The 24,647-nt window shown below is 43.1% G+C and overlaps 1 pseudogene; it reads right to left on the bottom strand.

The window, feature by feature from the left end:
* Positions 1–3,290: 3,290 nt before the first annotated feature.
* LOC113224893 overlaps positions 3,291–24,647 on the bottom strand; it is a 33,978-nt pseudogene continuing 12,621 nt past the window's right edge.

Below are 24,647 nucleotides of genomic sequence, written 5' to 3' on the forward strand. Positions count from 1 at the left end.
ATACTTCTGTAAATGGTATGAGGTAGAGGTCCAATTTCGTTCTTTATCACGCACAGTTGTCACAGCACCATTTGTTGGAAAAAATATTGTTTCCCTCATTCAGTCCTCTTGGCACCCTTGCCAAAACTCATTGGACCTTAAATATATTGGTTTATTTCTGGACTTTAAATGTTATTTCATTCTTCTATATGTCTGTCCTTATGCCAGTATCAAAAGGCTTGATAATTTTAGCTTTGTAGTAAGTTTTGAAACTGGGAGGTATGAATCCTCCAATTTCGTTCTCTTTTTTCAAGATTGCTTTGGATATACTGGGTCCCTTGCATTGCCACCTGAATTTTAGGGTCAGCTTGTCAATTTCCATCTTGGATTTTCATAGGTCCCTTGAATCTGTAGATCAGGGAGTATTGCCATCTTAACAATATCGTACTCCAATCCATGGACATCGAATGTCTTAACATTTATTTAGAGCTTCTTAATGTCTTTCAACTGTATTTTTTGTAGGTTTACTTTGTTTTTTATTTTGTATTTTTATTTTATTATTTTATTTTTTTAGACACAGGATTTCACCATGTTGCCCAGGCTGGTCTCAAACTCCTGGGCAACAAGGTGAAACCCCGTCTCTAATGGGGTTAGATCCACTCACCCTGGCCTACCAAAGTGCTGGGATTACAGGTGTGAGCCACCTCGCCTGGCCTTATTTTGTTTTTTAAGTTAGAGACAGGGTCCCACTATGTTGCCCAGGCTGGTGTCAAACTCTTGGTCTCAAGCAGTCCTCCCACCTTGGCCTCCCAAAGTGATAGGATTACAGGCATGAGCCACTGTGCCAAGCTGTGTTTTGTGGTTTTCATTGTACAAATCTTGCATTTCTCTTGTTAAACTTACTCATACTTTTTATTTTCTTTTTTGAGACAGGGTCTCCCTTTGTCACTTAGGCTGGAGTAGTGCAATCATAGCTCACTATAACCTCCAGCTTCTAGGCTCAAATGATCCCCCCCACCTCAGCCTCTTGAGTAGCTAGGACTACAGGTGGGTGCCACCATGCCTGGCTAATTTTTTTTTTTTTTCTCTCTTGCCTTGGCCTCTCAAGGTGCTAGGATTACAGATATAAGCCACCATGCCTGGCCTCTTTCCTTTTTCAGTTAGAGATGGGGTCTTGCTATGTTGACCAGGCTGGTCTGAAACTCCTGGCCTCAAGGGATCCTCCTACCTAGCCTCCCAAAGTGCTGGGTTTACATGTATAAGCCACTATACCTGGCAAGTCTTTCATTATTAAGTGTTTTGTTAGCTGTTGTTTTTTTGGTAGCTGTACTTTAATCAAAGTGAGGAAGTTACTTTCTATTCCTAGATTGTTGAGTGTTCCTAGATTGTTGAGTGTTTTTATCATGAAAGAGTGTTTGATTTTTATCAAATATTTTGTCTATTTAGATGATCACGTGGTTTTTGTCTCCTATTCTGTTAATATAGTGTATAACATTGATTGATTTTCATTTGTTAAACCAACCTTGCATTTCTGGGATAAATCTCAGTTGGTCATAGGGCATAATTTTTTACATGTTGCTGGATTTAAGTTTGCTAGTATTTTGTTGAAGATTTTTGTGTCTATGTTTATAAGATATATTAGTCTGTAATTTTCTTCTTGTGAGGTCTTTATCTGGTTTGATCACCAATCAGGGTAATACTGACCTCATAGAATGAATTGAGATATGTTGCCTCCTCTTCTTTTTTTTTTTTTTGGAGACAGGGTCTCACTCTCATCACCCAGGCTGGAGTGCAGTGGTGCGATCTCAGCTTACTGGAGCAGCCTTCACTTCCTGGTCTCAGACAATTCTTCCACCTCAGCCTCCCAAATAACTGGGACTACAGGTGCGTGCCACCATGCCCGGCTAATATTATGTATTTTTAGTAGAGACAGGGTCTTGCCATGTTGCCCAGGCTGGTCTCTAATTCCTGGGCTCAAGTGATCCCCACACTTCGGCCTCCCAAAGTGCTGGGATTACAAGTATGAACCACCACAGCCAAACTCCTCTTCCATTTTTTTGGAAGAGTTTGTGAAAAATTGGTGGTATGGCCAGGTGCAGTGGCTCATGTCTGTAATCCCAGCACTTTGAGAGGCTGAGGTAGGAGGATTGCTTGAGGTTAGGAGTTCAACCTGGACAACATAGTGAGATCCCATCTCAACAAAAATTACAAATATATATATATAACCAGGCATCATGGTGGCACATGCTTGTAGTCTTAGCTACCTCAGGAGGCTGAGGCAGGAGGATTGCTTGAGCCCAAGAGTTAGAAGTTGCAGTGAGCTATGATCATGCTACTGCACTGGGCAACAGAGCAAGACTGTGTCGAAAGAAAAGAAAAAAGGCAAGGCAAGGCAGGGCAGGGCAGGGCAGGGCAAGGCAGGGCAGGGCAAGGCAGGGCAGGGCAGGGCAAGACAGGGGAGGGCAGGGCAGGGCAAGGCAGGGCAAGGCAAGGCAAGACAAGGCAAGACCCTGGCGAAGGAAGGAAGGAAGGGATGGAGGGAGGGAGGGAGGGAGGGAGGGAGGAAGGAAGGAAGGAAGGAAGGAAGGAAGGAAGGAAGGGTGTTAAGTCTTCTTTAAACATTTGACTGAATTCACCAGTGAAACAACATGGTCCTGGGATTTTCTTTGTGGAAATTTTTTATTTTTAATGAGTAATTCAGTCTCTTTTCTTGTTATGCGTTTATTTAATTTTTTAAAATTTCCTCTTGAGTCAGTTTCAGTAGCTTCTGTCGTTCTAGGAACATATAGATTATCTAATTATTGGCATGCAATTTTCATAATACTCCCTTAGAATCATTTTTATTTCTGTGAGGCTGATGATAACATTCTTTATTTTATTCCTGATTTTAGCAATTTAAGTCTTCTCTCTCTCTCTCATTTTATTTTTATTTTTGAAAGCAATTTTATAACTTTATTTGAGGCCAGGCGCGGTGGCTCAAGCCTGTAATCTCAGCACTTTGAGAGGCTGAGACGGGCGGATCACGAGGTCAGGAGATCGAGACCATCCTGGCTAACACGGTGAAACCCCGTCTCTACTAAAAAAATACAAAAAACTAGCCGGGCGAGGTGGCGGGCGCCTGTAGTCCCAGCTACTGGGAGTCTGAGGCAGGAGAATGGCGTGAACCCGGGAGGCGGAGCTTGCAGTGAGCTGAGATCCGGCCACTGCACTCCAGCCTGGGAGACAGAGCGAGACTCCGTCTCAAAAAAAAAAATATATATATATAACTTTATTTGATGTATATGATGATCAGCAGTTCTCATCCACATTGCCTACACATTTTTGAAAGCAGTAACAGGTACATTGGTAACCAAAGTATAGAGCTTATTTGGTAAATCTTCGTCCTCATTATGTTTTCTGGACAACCGCACACGGATGTGATCTGGGACATTGCTTATTCCTTTGGCCCAGACAGCCTTGTTGAGTCTGGTATCAATGCGCACATGTGGAGTTCCCATCTCCTTCGCGGCAAATTTCCAGATCTCTTTGAGTGCCCAAGGGGAACACTTCTTGAAGCCCACTCCATGGATGCACTTGTGAAGGCTGATGGTGTATTCTCGGTCACCACCTCGTTGATGGCAGAACAGCCCTTTTTCTTCTCACCACCCTTCTTTGCAGGCCATTCTGGGCCCGTGTTGGAAAGCTTTCTTTTTCTTTTCCTTCCTTCCTTCCTTCCTTCCTTCCTTCCTTCCTTCCTTCCTTCCTTCTTTCCTTCCCCTCCCTCCCTCCCTCTCTCTCTCTCTCTTTCTTTCTTTCTTTCTTTCCTCTTTTTCTGTTTCTTTCTTTCAGACAGGGTCTTGCTCTGTTGCCCAGGCTGAAGTGAAGTATGTGCATAGCTCACTGCAGCCTTGAGCTCCCAGCCTCAAGCGATCCTTCTGCCTCAGCCTACTGAGTAGCTAGGACTACAGGTACATGCCACCATGCCAGCCCAGCTAATTTTTTGAATTTTGTTTTGTGTAGACACAATCTCACTTTTGTTGCCCAGCCTGGTCCCAAACTCCTAACTTTGGCCAGGCATGGTGGCTCACACCTGTAATCCTAGCACTTTGGAAGGCTGAGGCAGGTGGATTGCTTGAGTCCAGGAGTACAAGACCAGCCTGAGTAACAGGGCGAAATCCCTGTCTACAAAAAATACAAAAATTAGCCAGGCGTGGTGGCTCACACCTGTAGTCCCAGCTACTAGGGAGGCTGAGTTGGGAGGACCGCTTAAGCCCAGGAGTTCGAGATTGTAATGAATGGCGTGTCACTGCACTCCAGCCTGGGCAACAGAGTGAGACACTGTCTCAAAGAAAAGCCAAAAAATCCTCCCAAAAAGTCCTGACTTCAAATGATCCTCCTGCCTCAGCCTCCCAAAGTGTTGGGATTACAGGCATAAGCCAGCAGGCCCAGCTGAGTCTTCTCTCTTTTTATCTTAGTCACTCTAGCTAAAGTTTTGTCAATTTTGTTCATCTTTTCAAAGAATCAATTTTTGGTTTCATTGATTTTATCTATTTTTTTTCATTCCTTAGTTCATTTATTTCCAGTCTAATCCCTATATCTCTATTATTTCTTTCCTCCTACTTGCTTTGGGTTTAGTTTTCTTTTTTTTAATTACAATTTTTTTTTTTTTTTTTTTGAGACGGAGTCTCGCTCTGTAGCCCAGGCTGGAGTGCAGTGGCCGGATCTCAGCTCACTGCAAGCTCCGCCTCCCGGGTTTACGCCATTCTCCTGCCTCAGCCTCCCAAGTAGCTGGGACTACAGGCGCCCGCCACCTCCCCCGGCTAGTTTTTTGTATTTTTTTTTTAGTAGAGACGGGGTTTCACCGTGTTAGCCAGGATGGTCTTGATCTCCTGACCTCGTGATCCGCCCGTCTCGGCCTCCCAAAGTGCTGCGATTACAGGCTTGAGCCACCGCGCCCGGCCTTTTTTTTTTTTTTAAAGACACAAGGTTTCACTCTGTCACCCATGCTGGAATGCAGTACCCCGATCATAGCTCGCTGCAGCCTCAAGCTCCTGGGCTCAAGTGATGCTCCCATCTCAGCCTTCCAAGTAACTGGGACTACAAGGAAGTGTCACTATGCCTGGCTAATTTTTTTGGGGGGGTGGTGTAGAGATGGGTCTTACTTATGTTAACCAGGTTGGCCTCAAATTCCTGGCCTCAAGTGATCTTCCCATCTCAGCCTTCCAAGTAGTTAGGACTACAGGCAAGTGTCACCATGCCTGGCTAATTTTTTTTTTTTTTTGTAGAGATGGGTCTTACTATGTTGACCAGGTGGGTCTCAAATACCTGGCCTCAAGTGATTTTCCCACCTTAGCCTTCCAAAATGTTGTGATAATAGGCATGAGCCATAGCGCCTAGATGTTTTTTTCCTTTAGTTTAGGCTCTTGAATTTGAGGTCTTTTTTCTTTTTTAAATTCATTCATTTACAGCTATAAAATTCCTTCTAAGCACTGGTTTAGCTGCATTCGATAAAATTTTAATAGGTTTTGTTTTTATTTTTATTTATTTCAAAGGGTCATCTAACATCCCTGTAATTTCTTCTTTGACTCATTGTTTATTTAGGAATATGTTTTTTATTTTCTGCATATTTGGGAATTTCTCATTTTCTTCTGTGATTAATTTCTAATTTTATTCCGTTATGATTACAAAACATACTTTGCATTATTACAATACTTTAAAATTTATGAGTTATTTTTTGTCCTAAAATATGTTTTATACTGAAAAATGTTTCATGTGCACTTTATTTTTCTTTGTTTTTTTAGACAGAGTCTCACTCTGTCACTCAGGCTGTAGTACAGGGTACAATCTTGGCTCACTGCAACCGCTGCCTCCCAGGTTCAAGTGATTCTCATGCCTCAGCCACCCCAGTAGCTGGGATTACAGGCGTGCACCACCACACCTGGCTAATGCTTATAGTTTTAGTAGAGATGGGGTTTAGCCATGTTGGCCAGGCTGGTCTCAATCTCCTGGCCTCAAAATATCCACCAATCTCAGCCTCCCAAAGTGCTGGGATTACAGTGTGAGCCACTGCCCCTGGCCCTCATGTGAACCTTAGAAGGATATATTCTGCTATTGTTAGGTGGAGTGTTTTATAGATATCTGTTAAGTCTAGTAGGTTAATAGTATTGTTCAAATCCTCCCTTTCCTTGTTGATCTTTTGTCTAGATGTTCTATCCATTATTGAAAGTGGAGGTATTGAAGTCCTCAATGATTATCATTGAATTGCTTATTCTGTTTTGTTTTTGTTTTTGTTTTTGAGGTGGAGTCTCACTCTGTTGCCCAGGCTGGAGTGCGGTGGCACAATCTCAGCTCACTGCAACCTCTGCCTTTTGGATTCAAGCAATTCTCCGGCCTTAGTCTCCCAAGTAGCTGGGATTACAGGCACGTGCCACCACACCTGGCTAATTTTTATATTTTTAGTAGAGATGGGGTTTCACAATGTTGGCCAAGCTGGTCTCAAACTCCTGATCTCAAGTGATCCACCCACCTTGGCCTCCCAAAAGTGCTGGGATTACAGGCATGAGTCACCATGCCCAGCCTGAATTGCCTGTTTCTTCTTTCAAGTCTGTCAATTATTGCTTCATGTTTTGGGAAGCTCTGTTGTTAGGTGCATTTATGTTGATAATTGCTACATCTTTTTCTTTTCTCTTTTCTTGTCCATCTTCTTGATTGATAAAATTGACCTTTTGCCTGGGTGCAGTGACTCACACCTGTTATCCCAGGACTTTGGGAGGCCAAGGTGGGAAGATCACTTGAGCCCAGGAGTTTGAGACCAGCCTGGGCAACATAGTGAGACCCCATCTTGACAAAAAAAAATTAAAAATTAGCTGGACATGATAGTGTGTGCCCATAGTCCCAGCTACTTGGGGAGCTGAGGTGGGAGGATTGCTTGAGCCCCGGAGTTTGAGGCTATAGTGATCCATGGTCACACCACTACTTTCCAGCCTGGGTGACAAAGTGAGACCTTGTCTCAAAAAAGGAGAAAAAGGGCTGGGCATGGTGGCTCATGCCTGTAATCCCAGCTCTTTGGGAGGACGAGGCAGGCAGATCACGAGGTCAGGAGATTGAGACCATCCTGGCCAACATGGTGAAACCTTGTCTCTACTAAAATACAAAAAATTAGCTGGGCATGGTCGCATGAGCCTGTAGTCCCAGCCACTCAGGAGGCTGAGGCAGGGGAATCGCTTGAACCTGGGAGGCGGAGGTTGCCGTGAGCTGAGATTGCGCAACTGCACTCCAGCCTGGGGACAGAGCAAGATTCAGGATTTAAAAAAAAAAAAAAAGAAAAAAAGAAAAAAAGACTATTTAATAATTTTTAAATGTCCTTCTTTGTTTCTAGTAACAATTTTTGACTTTCAGTGCTTTTTTGTCTTATATTAGTACAAGCCAATTGAGATTACTTGGTTATTGTTTGCATCATGTATCTTTTTTCTTCCTTTTACTTTCAGCCTATAAATGTCTTCTTTTCTTTCTTTCTTTCTTTTTTTTCTTTTTTTTGCTGTTAAAAACAAAAAGTGAGGTTATTATTTAATTAGCAAGACAGGGTCTTACTGTGTTGTCTAGGCTGGCCTCAACGTTCTGGCCTCAAGCAGTCCTCCCACCTCAGCCTTCCAAAGTTCTGGGATTACAGGCATGAGTGACCACATCAGGTATCAACCTATAAGTGTCTTTGAATCTATAATGTGTTTTTTGTAGACAGCTTATAGTTGAATCATATTTTTTGCTCATTATGCAAATTTCTGCCTTTTACATTTAGTGTAATTACTATAAGACAGAACTTATATCTGCCATTTTGCTATTTGTTTCTATGTCTTGTGTTTCCCCTCCCATTCCAGCATTCCTGCTATCTTTTGTATTAAATAGTGTCCCATTTTAATTCCTTTGTTATTTCCTTTAATAATCTTTTGAAATATTTTCTTAGTGGTTGCCCTGGGGATTACAATTAGTATCTTTATTTATAACAATCTAATCTGAATTAATATCAACTTAATTTTAACAGTAAATAAAAGCTTTGTTTCTGTATAGCTTTATTTTCACCTTCCTCCTTTGTGCAGTTATTGTCATACAAATTACATGTTTCTACATTGTATGCCCATCAACATAGATTTTTTTTTTTTTTGAGACAGTCTCACTCTGACACTCAGGCTGGAGTGCAGTGGGGCAATCTCAGCTCACTACAACCTCTGCTTCTGGGGTTCAAGCAATTCTCGTGCCTCAGCTTCCTGCATAACTGAGCTTACAGATGTGAGCCACTACACCCGGCTAATTTTTGTATTTTTAGTAGAGACAGGGTTTCGCTATATTAGCCAGGTTGGTCTCGAACTCCTGACCTCAAGTGATCCACCCGCCTCTGCCTCCCAAAGGGGTGAGATTACAGATGTGAGCCACCATGCCCAGCCCCATCAACATAGATTTATAATTTTAAAATATAATTGTCTTTTAAATATGACAAGATAAAAGGAAATTTACAAGCAAAAATTATATTCATACTGTCTTTATATTTACCTTATACAATTGTCTTCACTAAAGCTCTTTATTTTCTCATATGGATTAGAGTTGCTATCTAGTATGCTTTCATTTAAGCCTGAAGGACTTCCTTTAGTATTTCTTAGAGGACAGATTTGTTAGTGACAAATTCTTTCAGTTTTTGTTCATCTGAGAATGTCTTAATTTCTTCTTCATTTTTGCTTTAGAGATGGGGTCTTGCTATGTTGTTCTAGCTAGTGTCAAACTGCTGGCCTCAAGTGATCATCATGCCTCAGTCTCCTGAGTAGTTAGGATTGCAGGCATGACCCTTTGCACCTGCCTTCTTAGTTTTTGAGGGATACCTTTGCTGGATGTAGTGTCTTGGTCGACAGTCTTTTTCTTTTTTTTTTTTTTTTGAGATGGAGTCTCGCTCTGTCACCCAGGCTGGAGTGCAGTGGTGCAATCTTGCCTCACTGTAACCTCCGCCTCCAAGGTTCAAGTCATTCTCCTGCCTCAGCCACCTGAGTAGCTGGGATTACAGGGATGTGCCACCACACCAGGCTAATTTTTGTATTTTTAGTAGAGACAGGGTTTCATCATGTTGGCCAGGCTGGTATCGAACTCCTGACCTCAAGTGATCTGCCTGTCTCGGCCTCCCAAAGTGTTGGGATTATAGGTGTGAGCCATGGCACCTGGCTGACAGTCTTTTTCTTTTAGTTCTTGGATGTCATTCCACTGCCTCTAGCTTCCAAGGTTTCTGTTGATAAATCATATTGAGGATCCCTTGTACACATGAGTAACTTTTCTCTTGCTGCTTTCAACATTCTTTCTTAATCTTTGTCTTTTGATGGTGTGGTTATGATGTGTGTAGTGGTGGATTTGTTTGAATTTTTCCTACTTGGAGTTGGTTGGACTTCTTGGATTTGTAAATTAATGCTTTTCATCAAATTGGGAAGTTTTCAGCCATTTCTTCAAATATTCTTTCTGTCCCTTTCTCTTCTCTCCTCACCTTAGTTTATTTGATGACATATGACAAGTCTCTGAGGCTCTGTTCATTTTTCGTCATTCCTTTTGATTGTTTTTTCTCAGATTGGATAATCTCAATTGACCTGCCTCCAGTTCAGTCTTTCTCATTATGTCTGCTTGAATTGTTGTTGAGACCTTGTAGTGAATTTTTCATCTGTTATTGTACTCTTCAACACCAAGGTTTCTTTCTTTCTTTTTTTTTTTCCTTTGAGACAGGGTCTCACTGTATTACCCAGGCTGTAGTGTAGTGGTGCAATCTTGGCTCACTGCATCCCTGACCTCCTGGGCTCATACAATCCTCCTGCCTCAGCCCTCCAAGTAGCTGGGACTATAGGCACACATCACTATGCCCAGTTAATTTTTTGTATTTTTCGTACAGACAGGGTAGGCAGAGACTCAAGCAATCTGACTGCCTTGGCCTCCCAAAGTGCTGGGATTGCAGGTGTGAGTCACCACACCTGGCCTATTTGGTTCTTTTTTTTTTTTTTTTTTTCTGAGACGGAGTTTCGCTCTTGTTGCCCAGGCTGGAGTGCAATGTCGTGATCTCAGCTCACTGCAACCTCCACCTCCCAGGTTCAAGCAATTATCTAGCCTCAGCCTCTGGAGTAGCCAGGATTACAGGCTTACATGTGCCACCATGCCAAGCTAATTTTGTATTTTTAGTAGAGACAGGGTTTCTCCATGTTGATCAGGCTGGTCTCAAACTCCCAACTTCAGGTGATCCTCCTGCCTTGGCCTCCCAAAGTGTTGGGATTACAGACGTGAGCCACCGCGTCTGGACTGGTTCTTTCAAAATAATTTCTTTTCTTCTTTTTTTCTTTTTGTTTCTTTTAATTGAGGTGGGGTGTTGACCAGGCTGGTCTCAAATTCCTGGCCTCAAGTAATCCTCCCCCTTTGGCCTCCTAAAGTGTTGGGATTATAGATGTGAACCACCACACCCAGTCATAATTTCTATCTCTTTATTGATATTCTCTATTTGGTGACACATTTCTCATACTTTCTGCTATGGTTTGAATATTTATCCCCTCCAGAACTTGTGGAAAATTTTTTTTTTGAAACGGAGTCTTGCTCTGTCGCCCAGGCTGAAATGCAGTGGCGCGATCTCTGCTCACTGCAACCTCCACCTCCCGAGTTCAAGCGATTCTCCTGCCTCAGCCTCCTGAGTAGCTGGGATTACAGGCGTGCACTACCATGCCTGGCTAATTTTTGTATTTTAATAGAGGTGGGGTTTCACCATGTTGGACAGGCTGGTCTGGAACTCCTGATCTCAAGTGATCCACCTGCCTCAGCCTCCCAAAATGGGATTAGAGGCGTGAGCCACGGCGCCCAGCCTCATGTGGAAATTTAACCCTGAATGTGGCAGTATTGAGAGGTGGGACCTTTAAGAGGCGACTGGGTCATGAGAGTTCTGACGTGATGGATGGGTTAATCCATTCATGGAAAAATGGGTTAAAGGATTAACAGGTTATTGTGAGAGTGGAAACGGTGTTAACAAGAGGGAGACAGACCGGAGTTAACATGCTCAGCCCCCTCACCATGTCACGCCCTGTATCACCTCAGAATTCTGTAGTGCCTGCCAACAAGAAGGCTCTCACCAGAAGCAGCTCCCTGACCTTGGACTTTTCAGCCTCCATAACTATAAGAAACAAATTCCTTCAATGACTGTTTGAATTAAATAAGAAGGAATACAAAGAAATAAATTTCTTTTTAAAAATAAATTGCTGGCCGGGCATGGTGGCTCACGCCTGTAATCCCAGCACTTTGGGAGGCTGAGGTGGGCAGATTGCCTGAGCTCAGCAGTTGGAGACCAGCCTGGGCAACACGGTAAAACTCCGTCTCTACTAAAATACAAAAAATTAGCTGGGCATAGGGGCGTGTGCCTGTAATCCCAGCTGCTGGGGAGGCTGAGGCAGGAGAATCGCTGGAACCTGGGTGGTGGAGGTTGCAGTGAGTCAAGGTCACGCCACTGCTCTCCAGCCTAGGCAACAGAGTGAGACTTCATCTCCAAAATAAATAAATAAATAAGTAAATAAATAGATAACCCAGTTTCAGGTATTCCGTTATAAGAAACAGAAAACAAAGCGACTTCTTTTTCATTCTTTAGACATGGTTTCCTTAATTGTTTGAACAGGCACAGTGCTCATGCCTGTAATCCCAGCACTTTGGGAGACCGAAGTGGGAGGATCACTTCAGCTCAGGAGTTGGAGTCCAGCCTGGGCAACATAGAGAGATGCTGTCTCTACAAAAAATTTAAAAAATTATCTAGGCATGGTGGTGCACACTTGTGGGGTCCTGTCTACTTGGGAGGCTGAGGTAGGAGGATTGCAAGGGCCCAGGAGGTCGAGGCTGCAGGGAACTATGATTGTGCCACCACACTCCAGCCTGAGCAACAGAGCAGTGTGACCCTCTTTCAAACATAAACAAATGAAAGTATTTATCTAGTATGTGCAACATCTGGGTTTTCTCAGGGATAATTGATATTGACTGCTTTTTTTCTGTGTGATTCAGATTTTCTCTGCATGTGTCATAATTTTTTGTTGAAAACTGGACAATTAAAATCATATATTGGCCGAGCATGGTTGCTCACACCTGTAATCCCAGCACTTAGGGAGGCCAAGGAGGGTAGATTACTTGAGGCCAGAAGTTGGACACCAGTCTGGCCAACATGGCAAAACCCCATCTCTACGAAAAATATCAAAATTAGCCAAGCATGGTGGTGCACACCTGTAATCCCAGCTACTTGGGAGACTGAGGCAGTAAAATTGCTTGAACCCAGGAGGTGGAGGTTGCAATGAACTGAGATGGTGCCACTGCACTACAGCCTGGGAAACAGTAAGACTCTGCCTCAAAATAAATAAAAGAGTCCTAGTAGGTGTCTAAAGGTGAGGCATAAAGGGTGACCCAGGAGGAGGTGGGCTACACTCCAAAAGACTGCTTGAGTTTTCTAATTTATACAAATTGAAATTTGGGGAAATGTATGGGAATAGATACTAAGGGTTGGGATAATAGTGTAAGCAACACAAAATTGGATTTGGCCCAGTTTATTGATATGGGCTTACTGCATTGAATGTTGCTGCTTGAGGAATTAAGAAAGTGCTCTAACAGTTTGAGTGATTGGCTAAAACATATTCCAAAGATATCCCATAGTGGAGTGAATTGAAATTGCTGGACCTGTCTTGGTTTAATGCAGAGGAAGGGATTCAAAGGCTTAGGGAATTGGAATGTTAGAGTGCATTTGTCATTTAAGACCTACTTACCTACACTGGGAGGGTCCAGATGACTTACCGTTCTGTGAGGAATAAATTTGTGAGAGGGCCCCAGCATCCTCAGAGAGCTCTGTGATCCCTCTCCTCTGTAGGTCAAGTTATAGCCCGACTGGTTCTTTTTGCCCACTGCCCTGAAAAAATCCAATGCACTAGACTGGGTGTGGTGGCTGACACCCGTAATCCTAGCAGTTTGAGAGGCCAAGGTGTGTAGATCGCTTGAGCCCAGGAGTTTGAGACCAGCCTGGGCGACATTACAAAACCTCATGTCTACAAAAAATACAAAAAAATTAGCTGGGTATGGTGGCACTCACCTGCAGTCCCAGTTACCCAGGAGGCTGAGGTGGGAGGATCACCTGACCCCAGGAGGTCTAGGCTGCAGTTTGCCATGATCATACCACTGTACACTAGACTGGGCAACAGAGTGAGACCCTGTCTAAAAAAAGAAAACAAAAATAAAAACAAACAAAAAATACCAATGCACTGAGAATTGCCACAAATAAAGAGTTTAATTATTGCAGATCCAGCCAAGAGGATGGATGGGAGCAATTTCTCAAATTCACCTCTCCAAGAATTCAGAGGTTAGGGTTTTTAAGGGTACTTTGACAGTCAGAGGCCTGGGGAACTGAAACAATTGACTGGCTGGAGATGAAATCACAGGGGTATCTAATAAGAACCACCAGAAGCAGTTTGCTTTTAGCTGGCAAGGCCAGCAATACACTTTCACTATGCTATCTCAGAGCTATATCAACTCTCCAGTCCATTGTCATAATTTAGTTCACAAAGATCTTGATTGCTTTTTTCTTCCATGAGATATTATGCTGGCCCATTACATTGATATTATTATTATTATTGTATTATTTTAGAGACAGGATCTCACTCTGTTACCCAGGTTGGAGCGCAGGGGTGCGATCATAGCTCACTATAACCTCAAACTTCTAGGATCAATATATTCCCCATTTGGGTATGTTACCCCAGCCCATTTACCAAATGACCTGAAAAGTTTCCAGTTTTGAGTGGAGCCCAGAACAGAAGTCTCTGTAACAGGTCCAGGGTGCTGTGCAAGCAGCTCTGCTGCTTGAGCCATGCGATCCAGCAGATCTAGTGGTGCTTGAAGTATCAGGGGCAGATACGGACACTCTCAAAGGTCTTCAATCCTCTGCAAAGAAGTACTCTTTTTTTTTTTTTTTTTTTTTTTCAGACAGAGCCTTGCTCTTATCACCCAGGTTGGGGGGGGAGGCAATAGTGCGATCTCGGCCCACTGCAACCTCCACCTCCTGGGTTCAAGTGATTCTGCCTGTCTCAGCCTCCCAAGTAGCTGGGATTACAGGCACCTGCCACCATACCTGGCTAATTTTTGTGTTTTTAGTAGAGACAGGGTCTTGCCATGTTGGCCAGGTGGTCTTGAACTCCTGACCTCAGGTGATCCGCCTGCCTGGGCCTCCCAAAGTGCTGGGATTATATGCATGAGCCACCGTGCCTGGCCAGAAATACTCTCCTTTTGAGGAGTAACTCTTTGGCCTGCTACCGGGTGTTAATAGAGACTCAATACTTAACCTCAGGTCACCTAGTTACCATGAAACCTGAGCGGCTCATCATGAACTTGGTGTTATCTGCCCCACCAAGTCACAACATTGGGCGTGCACAGCAGCATTCCATCATCAAATAGAAGTGGTATGTACATGATTGGGCTTGAATAGCCCCTGAGGGCACAGGTAAGTTACATGAAGAAGTGATCCAAATACCTCTAGCCCCCATTGCTGTTACTCTGCATTCTCTCTCCCAGCCTGCACCTATGGCCTCATGGAATGTTGCCTATGATCCGTTGACAGAGGAAAAAAGACTCAGGCTGGATTTACAGATGGTTCTGTACATTACACAGGCACCACCCAAAAGTGGACAGCTGCACACAAGAGTCCCTTTCTGGGACACCCCAAAGGACAGTGGTGAAGGGAAATCCTCCTAGTGGGGCAGAACTTCAAGCATTACACCAGGTCGTTCACTTTGCTTGGAAGGAGAAATGGTCAAACATTCTATTATATATTGATTCATGGTCTGTAGCCAATAGTTTGGCTGGTTAGTCATAGACTTGGGATGAACATGATTAGAAAATTGGTGACAAAGAAATCAAAAAAGAGGTATTGAATAGACTTCTTTGGACAAAAAAAATGAAAAGATATTTGTGTCCCATATGAAACTCACCAAAGCATGACCTCGGTAGCAGAGGATTTTAGTAGTTAAGTGGAACAATCAACAGAGTAAATAGACAGTCTATAGAATGGGAAAAATATTTGCAAACTATGCATTTGACAAACGACTAATATCCAGAATCTCTAAGGAACTCAACTCTACAAGAAAAAAAATCATAACCCCATTAAAAAGTGACCAAAGGAATAAACGTTTTCCGAAAGTCATACAAGCAGCCAACAAACACAAAAAGAATGCTCAACATTGCTAATCATCAAAGAAATGCAAATCAAACCCATAATGAGATACTGTCTCACGCCAGTCAGAATGGCTATTACAAAGTCTAAAAACACTGTAATCCCAGCTGTTCAGGTGGCTGAGGCACAAGAATTGCTTCAACCTGAGAGGTGGAGGTTGCAGTGAGCTGAGATCACTCCACCACGCTCCAGCCTGAGAGAGATTTTGTCTCTGAAAAAAAAAAAAAAAAAAAGGGCTAAAAACAACAGATGTTGGCAAAGATGCAGCGGAAAAGGGAATGCTTACATACTATTGGTGGGAATTTCAGTACAACCTTTATGGGAAACAGTATGGAGATTACCCAAAGAACTAAAAATAGAACTACTAGTGGAGCAGAACAGAGGTCTCAGAAATAACACCACACATCTACAACCATCTGATCTTTGACAAACCTGACAAAGAAAAAGAAATGGGGAAAGGATTCCCTATTTAATGAATGGTGCTGGGAAGATTGGCTAGCCATATGTAGAAAGCTGAAACTGGATCCCTTCCTTACACCTTATACAAGGATTGATTCAAGATGGATTGAAGACTTGAATGTTGGACCTGAGACCATAAACACCCTAGAAGAAAACCTAGGCAATACCATTCAGGACACAGGCATGGGCAAGGACTTCATAACTGAAACACGAAAAGCAATGGCAACAAAAGCCAAAATAGACAAATGGGATCTAATTAAACTAAGGAGCTTCTGCACGGCAAAGGAAACTACCATCAGAGTGAACAGGTAATCTACAGAATGGGTGAAAAATTTTGCAATCTACCTATCTGACAAAGGGCTAATATCCAGAATCTACAAAGAACTCAAGCAGATTTACAAGAAAAAAAAACCCCATCAAAAAGTGGGCAAAGGATATGAACAGACATTTCTCAAAAGAAGACATTTATGCAGCCAACAGACACATGAAAAAATGCTCATTATCACTGGTCATCAGAGAAATGCAAATCAAAACCACAATGAGATACCATCTCACTCCAATTAGAATGGCGATCATTTAAAAGTCAGGAAACAACAGATGCTGGAGAGGATGTGGAGAAACAGGAACGCTTTTACACTGTTGGTGGGAGTGTAAATTAGTTCAACCATTGTAGAAGACAATGTGGCAATTCCTCAAGGATCTAGAACTAGAGATACCATTTGACCCATTACTGGGTATATACCCAAAGGATTATAAATCTTGCTACTATAAAGACACATGCACACGTATGTTTGTTGCAGCCTATTCACAGTAGCAAGGGCTTGGAACCAATCCACATGTCCATCAATGATAGACTGGATTAAGAAAATGTGACACATATACACAATGGAATACTATGCAGCCATAAAAAAAGGATGAGTTCATGTCCTTTGCAGGGACATGGATGAAGCTGGAAACCATCATTCTCAGCAAACTACCACAAAGACAGAGGACCAAACACTGCATATTCTCACTCATAGGTGGGAATTGAACAATGAGATCACTTGGACACAGTGGGGGGAACATCACACACAGGGGCCTGTCGGGGGGTGGGGGGCTGGAGGACTGGGGGAGGGATTACAATAGGAGAAATACCTAATGTAAATGATGAGTTGATAGGTGCAGCAAACCAACATGGCACATGTATACCTATGTAACAAACCTGCCCGTTGTGCACATGTACCCTAGAACTTAAAGTATGATAAAAATATAATAAACAAAAAAAAGAAAAAAAGGTGGATATGGTGACCCATTTTATGGATGCCAGTCAGCCCTCTTTCCCAGCCACCCCTGTCATTGTCCAATGGGCTAATAAACAAAATGGCCATGGTGGCAGGAATGGAACCTATGCATGGGCTCTTTAACATAGACTTCCACTCAGCAGGGACAACCTGGTTACCACCACTGCTGAGTGCCCAATCTGCCAGCAGCAGAGACCAACACTAAGTCCCCACTGTGGCCAGTTTCCTAGGGTGATAAGGCAGCTCCCTGGAGGCAGACTGATTACATTGGACAGCTTCCATCATGGAAGGAGTGGCGTTTATTTTTACTGGAACAGACGCTATAGATACAGATTTGCCTACCCTGAATGCAATGCTTCTGACAAAACTGCCATCAGTAGGCTTATAGAATGCCTTATCCACCATCGTGGTATTTCACACAGCTTTGCTTTTGATCAAGGAACACACTTCACAGCAAAATAAGCACACCAATGGATCTGTACTCATGGAATTCACTAGTTTTACCATATTCCCCACCATCCTGCAATAGCTGGTTTGATAGAATGGTGGAATGACCTTTTGGAAACTCAGTTACAGCTCCAGCTAGATGGTAATATATAATTAAGAGCTGGGGCAAGGTTCTCTAGGAGGAGATATGAGTTGAATCAGTGTCCAATATATGATGTTATTTTTTCCATAGACAAGATTCACAGGTCCAGGAGTCAAGGGGTAGAAATGGGAGTGACACCACTCATTGTTACCTCTAGTAACCCCCTAGCAAAAAAAAAAAAAAAAAAAAAATTTTTTTTTTTTTTTTTTTTTTTTTTGACAGAGTCTTTCTCTGTTGCCCAGGCTGGAGTACAGTGGCATGATCTCGGCTCACTGAAACCTCTGCCTCCTGGGTTCAAGTGATTCTCAGAAGAAGTGATTCTTCTGTCTCAGCCTCCTGAGGAGCTGGGATTATAGGTGGATGACACCATGCCTGACTAATTTTTGTATTTTCACCATGTTGACCAGGCTAATCTTGAACTCCTGACCTCAGGTAATCTACCCGTCTCAGCCTCTCAAAGTGCTGGGATTACAGATGTAAGCCACCAAACCCGGCAACCCTAGCAAAATTTTTGCTTCCAATTCCTGCAACCTTATGGTTTGCTGGCCTAGAGGTCTTATTTCCAAAGGAAAGAATGCTTTTGCTAGGAGACACAACAATGATTCTACTGAAATAAAAGTTAAGACTGCTACCTGTTCACAGGACACCTGCCACGTGGACTCCTCATGCCTCTGCATCAACAGCCAAAGAAGGAAATCACTGTGCTGGTTGGGGTGATTGATCCCAACTACCAAGGGGAAACTGGACTGTTACTGAACATTGGAGTTAAGGAATAGTATATTTAGAATACAGGAGATCCCTCAAAGTGTCTCTTAGTATTATCATGCCTTGTAATTAAGGTCAATGGCAAACTACAACAACCCAGTCCAGGAAGGACTACTAATGGTCCAGACCATTCAGGTATGAAGGCTGGAGTCCTTTTACCAGGTAAAGAAACATGACCAGCTGAGGTGCTTGCTGAAGTCAAAAGGAATGGGTAGTTGAAGAAGGTTGTTATAAATAACAGCTACAACCACGTAACCAGTTACAGAAATGAGGATTGTAATAATGTTATGTGTATTCCTCTTGTTCTGTTATACATATGCTTGTATATGTATACACAAACACACACAAACACACACACATCTCCTATATATATGTATATGTATTATATTAGGGTTCTCCAGAGGGATAGAACCAATAAGCCATATGTATATATAAAAGAAGTTTATTGGCTGGGCACGGTGGCTCACACCTGTAATCCTAGCACTTTGGGAGGCCGAAGTGGGAGGATCACTTGAGGTGAGGAGTTTGAAACCAGCCTGGACAACATTGTGAAACCCTGTCTCTACTAAAAATACAAAAAGCTAGACGGGTGTGATGGTGGGTGCCTGTAATCCCAGCTACCTGGGAGGCTGAGGCAGGAGAGTTGCTTGAACCTGGGAGTGGAGGTTGCAGTGAGCTGAGATCTGGGAGGCAGAGGTTGCAGTGAGCTGAGATCGTGCCACTGCACTCTAGCCTGGGCAACAGAGTGACACTTTGTCTCAAAAAAAAAAAAAGAAGTTTATTAGGGAGAATTGGCTCACATGATTACAAGGCAAAGTCCCACAATGGGCCATTTGCCAGCTGGGGAAAGAGAAGGCAGTAGTGCGGCTCAGTCCAAGTCTGAAAGCCTCAAAACCAGGGAAGCCAAAAGTGCAGCCCTCAGTCTGAGGCCAAAGGCCCAAGAGCCCCTGGGAGGCTGCTGGTGCAAGTCCCAGAGTTCAAAGGCCAAATAACCTGGAGTCTGATGTCCAAGGGCAGGAGGAGGGGAAGCAAGTGTCCAACATGGGAAGAGAGAGACAGCCAGAAGACTCAGCAAGAGGCCAAGCATGGTGGCTCACACCTATAATCCCAGCACTTTGGGAGGCTGAAGTGGGTGGATCATTTGAGGTCAGGAGGCCGAGACCAACCTGGCCAACATAGTGAAACCCTGATTTGAGCGATTCTCCTGCCTCAGCCTCCCAAGTAGTTGGGATTACAGGCACCTGTCACCACACCCAGCTAATTTTTGTATTTTTAGTAGTGACGGGGTTTCACCCTGTTGGCCAGGCTGGTCTCAAATGCCTGACCTCAGGTGATCCACTCGCCTTGGCCTCCCAAAGTGCTGGGATTACAGGCGTGAGCCACTGCACCCAGCCTACTTTGTTCTTTTTCAAAGCTGTTCTGGTTATCCTGGGTTCTTTGCATTTCCAAGTACGTTTTATAATCAGCTTGTCATTTTCTTTTCTTTTTTTCTGAGAAATGAGGTCTTGCTATGTTGCCCAGGCTGGACTCAAACCCCAGGGCTTAAGCTATCCTCCTGCCTCTGCCTCCTAAAGTGCTGGCACAGGTGTGAGCCACTGTGCCCAGCCTTGTCATATTCTAAAAAAAGAAAATAGCCTGTCTGGATTTTGACTCATTGACTGGGATTGTGTTAAATCTATACATCAATATGGGGAGACATCCATTCTGGACAATGTAGTGAGACCCATCTCTAGAAAAAAATAGAAAAAATTGCCAGGCATGGTGACACATGCCTGTAGGTCCAGCTACTTGGGGGGTTGAGGTGGGAGGATTGCTTGATCCTGGGAGGTCGAGGCTGCAGTGAGCCATTTTTGTGCCACAGCACTCCAGCCTGGGTAACAGGTGAGACCCTGTCTCAAAAGAAAAACAAAACAAAAATCAAAAACAATTTGGGGAGACATGACTGTTAACATTATTGAGTCTTCTGATCCATTAACGTGGTATGGCTCTCCATGTATTTAAGGCCTTTAATTTCTCTCTTTAGTTTTCTGTGTACAGGTTTTGCATATCTTTTGGCAAATTCACCCCTATGTACTTAATAGTTTTGATGTTATTGTAAATATTGTTTTATAAAACTTCAATTTCTGATTTTTTTTTTTTTTGCTAGTATATAAACATATAATGGGTTTTGTTGTTGTTGTTTTTGGAGACACGATCTCATTCTGCCATGCAGGCTAGAGTGCAGTGGTGCAATCATAGCCTTGACCTCCTGGGCTCCTCCTGCCTCAGCCTCTTGGGGAGCTGAGACCACAGGTATGCACCACCATGCCTAGCTTATAATTGATTTTTGTATGTTGATCTTGTGTCCTGTAACCTTGCTAAATTCACTTATTAATTCTAGTATTTTTTTTTGTATGTGGACTTCATAGGATTTTCTACATAAATGATCATGTTATCTATGAAAAAACACTTTAATTTCTTCCTAAAATGTATGCTTTTTCTGTTTTTTGTTTGTTTGTTTGTTTGTTTTTGACACAGGGTCTCATTCTGTCACCCAGGCTAGGGTACAGTGGCATAATCACAGCTCACTGCAGCCTTGACTTCCTGGGTTCAAGCAATCCTCCTACCTCAGCTGCCAAGCAGCTGGGACTGCAGGCACACATCACCATACCTGACTAATTAAAACAAAAATTTTTCTTTGTAGAGATTGGGTTTTGCTATGGTGTGTAGGCTGGTCTCAAACTCCTGGGCTCAAGTGATCCTCCCGCCTCAACCTCTCAAAATGTTGGGATTATAGGCATGAGCTACCATGCCTGGCTTTGTACTTTTAATTTCATTTTCTTTCCTTATTGCACCAACTAATCTCAAGTATAATGCTGAATATAAGTGATAAGAGCAGACATTTCTTTTTTTTTTTTTTGAGAAGGAGTCTTGTTCTGTTCCCCAGGCTGGAGTGCAGTGGCGCGATCTCGGCTCACTGCAAGCTCTGCCTCCCGGGTTCACACCATTCTCCTGCCTCAGCCTCCTGAGTAGCTGGGACTACAGGCGTCCACCACCACGCCCGGCTAATTTTTTGTATTTTTAGTAAAGACGGGGTTTCACCGTGGTCTCGATCTCCTGACCTTGTGATCTGCCCGCCTCGGCCTCCCAAAGTGCTGGGATTATAGGTGTGAGCCACCGTGCCTGGCAGAGCAGACATTTCTGTAGCATTTTATTTATTTATTTATTTGAGACAGAGTCTTGCTGTATTGTCCAGGCTAGAGTACAGTGGCATTATCTTGACTCACTGCAACCTCTGCCTTCGAGGCTCAAGCCATCCTTCCACCTCAGCCTCCTGAGTAGATGAGACTACAGGCTTATGCCACCACACCCAGCTAATTTTTGTGTTTTTTGCCGAGACGGCATTTCACCATGTTGCCCAGGCTGGTCTTGAACTCCTGGGCTCAAGTGATCCACCTGCCTTGGCTTCCCAAAGTGTTGGGATTACAGGCGTGAGCCACTGAGCCCAGTTAGTGTTCTATTTCTTGAAGCAAACAGAAAGAGAGGGCAAATGTGCACAGGCAGTTGATCTGAGGCAAATAAGGTCAAAATGTTAATATCTTTTAATCTTGGGGCAGATGCCTAGGTATCTATCACCTTAGTTTTAGTGCTTTTTAAATGTTTCAAATCATTCATATTTTTTTTTTTATTTTTAATTCATGTCAAACTTAAGGTAAAGATGCAAGGATAGTACCAAGTAACTCTTTTCCCCTGAACCATTTGCCGGTGAGGTGATGATATGGTGCCTCCTCAACTCTACTTTTACGCATGATTCTTACCAAGTAGGTCATTCTCTTAGAAAGCCACACTAGAGCCACCAGAATCAGAAAATTAATATTTGATACATTACTACCATGTAATCCATGGACCTCATTTAAGTTTTGCCAGTTGCCTCCAAAATATCCTTCAGAGCAAAAAGACCCAGCCCCGAATCACATGTTGAATTTAGTGGTCATGTCACTTTAGCTTCCTTCAATATGGAACAGTTCCTTGATCTTTCCTTGACTTTTATGACCTTGACACTTTTAAAGATTACAGGCCAGTTATTTTGTAGAATGTTCCGCAATTGGGTGTGTCCAATATTTCCTCATGTTTAGTTTCAGGTTATGCATTTTTGTCAAGAATTACAACAAAAATGGTGTTCTAGTTGCATACTCTAAGGCTACACACAACTTTGATTTGTCTCATTTCCGGTAATGTTAACACTGATTTCTGGATTATGGCAATGTTTGCTACGTCTCCACTACAAAAATTATTCTTTTTCCCTTTGTAATTAATTAGTATTTTACAAGAAAATACTTTGAGACTACGGAAATACCATATTCCTCATCAAATCACCCACTAGGTTTAGGATTTGTTGATGTTTTGTGGCTTATTTACTAATTTATTTATTTATTTTTGAGACAGAGTTTCACTCTTGTTGCCCAGGCTGGAGTGCAGTGGCTCAGTCTTGGCTCACCGCAACCTCCACCTCGCAGGTTCAAGCGATTCTCCTGCCTCAGCCTCCCAAGGAGCTGGGATTATAGGCATGTGCCACCACGCCCAGCTAATTTTTTGTACTTTTAGTAGAGACAGTTTCTCCATGTTGGTCAGGCTGGTCTCCAACTCCCAACCTCAGGTGATTTGCCCGCTTTGACTTCCCAAAGTGCTGGGATTACAGGCATGAGCCACCGTGCCCGGCCAGCTTAGTTATTACTATGATGGTTACTAAATAATATGCAGGTATTCTAATTCCATCATTCCTGCTATATTTACTGTCATTTTAGACAGAAAAGTTATTTTCTTCTCATTTAATATTTATTTCTTTTGGAGTGACTCATGGATTACTATTTTATTCAATAGATTTTAATATTTTACTGTCAGGATTTAGTTTGATGTTCAAATTGTTCCAGATTTGGCCAACGGGAGTCCCTTCAAGGGGGCTCCTAAAGCCTTTGATATGTCTCCATCATTCTTTGAGCTCTTCCATACCTTCTGGCACAACCATATATTTCAGGTTCATCTTGTACTTTCCCTCCCCAGCCCTAGAATCAGCCCTTTCTCCAAGGAGCAATGGTTCTTTTAAACGGAGAATGGTATTTGGAAACCAATACCAGGTGTGATCAGTGCTACTGGGGTACTGTGATTCCTTCAGTGAACAGAATTTGTGGAAATGTATATGTATATATACATATATCTAATCAATGTTATTGTGGTGTCATGATTCTCAGTGAACAGAACTCGGGGTAATATATAATTTATATATAAATATATATAATATATAATTCATATATATTTCACTTTGGTTATTTCTAATTCTAACCTAATGTTACAGGGTTAATTCTAATTTTTTCCTGTTCTACAGTTGAGACCCTTGTCTGGCAGCAAGAAATCTGGGTTCCTTTATCCTCAATATATTTATTGATGTAATCAATCCCCCCTAATATGTAAACAATCTCTGTTGCTATTAATGCCTGCCCCTCCCTGCTGTCATGGATGCCTTTCCTTACCCTACTTGAGCTCTACCCACAAAGCCTCTCCCACTGAAGCTGCCCCCACCTAGAATCAGAACCTTCTTTATCCTCCTTAAGCTCCAACACCCTGAAATGGGCCACTGCTGCTCATCATCTCATTGGACTCCTATATTCCCCACCTAATAGCTTTTAGACTGAATTTTTTAGGAAGAAAGGAAGGAAGAAACAGAGGAAGACTGGCAGACAGGCTCATAATTATTATTTTTATTTTTTATTTTGAAACGGAGTCTTGTTCTGTCGCCCAGGCTGGAGTCCGGTGATGTTATCTCGGTTCACTGCAACCTCCGCTTCCTGGGTTCAAGCGATTCTCCTGCCTAAGCCTCTCAAGTAGCTGGGATTACAGGCGCTCACCACCATGCCTGGCTAATTTTTGTATTTTTAGTAGAGATGGGTTTTCACTATGTTGCCCAGGCTGGTCTTGAACTCCTGACCTCAGCTGATCTGCCTGCCTTGGCCTCCCAAACTGCTGGGATTACAGGCGTGAGCCACCATGCTCGGCCTCAATTTTTTTTTTTTTTTTTTTGAGGTGGAGTCTTGCTCTGTCGCCGGGACTGGAGTGCAGTGGCCGGATCTCAGCTCACCGCAAGCTCCGCCTCCCGGGTTTACGCCATTCTCCTGCCTCAGCCTCCCGAGTAGCTGAGACTACAGGCGCCCGCCACCTCGCCCAGCTAGTTTTTTTGTATTTTTAGTAGAGACGGGGTTTCACCGTGTTAGCCAGGATGGTCTCGATCTCCTGACCTCGTGATCCGCCCGTCTCAGCCTCCCAAAGTGCTGGGATTACAGGCTTGAGCCACCGCGCCCGGCCCTTTTTTTTTTTTTTTTGAGAC

Source organism: Piliocolobus tephrosceles, chromosome 10 (genome assembly GCF_002776525.5).
Source record: "Piliocolobus tephrosceles isolate RC106 chromosome 10, ASM277652v3, whole genome shotgun sequence".
Lineage (NCBI taxonomy): Eukaryota > Metazoa > Chordata > Mammalia > Primates > Cercopithecidae > Piliocolobus > Piliocolobus tephrosceles.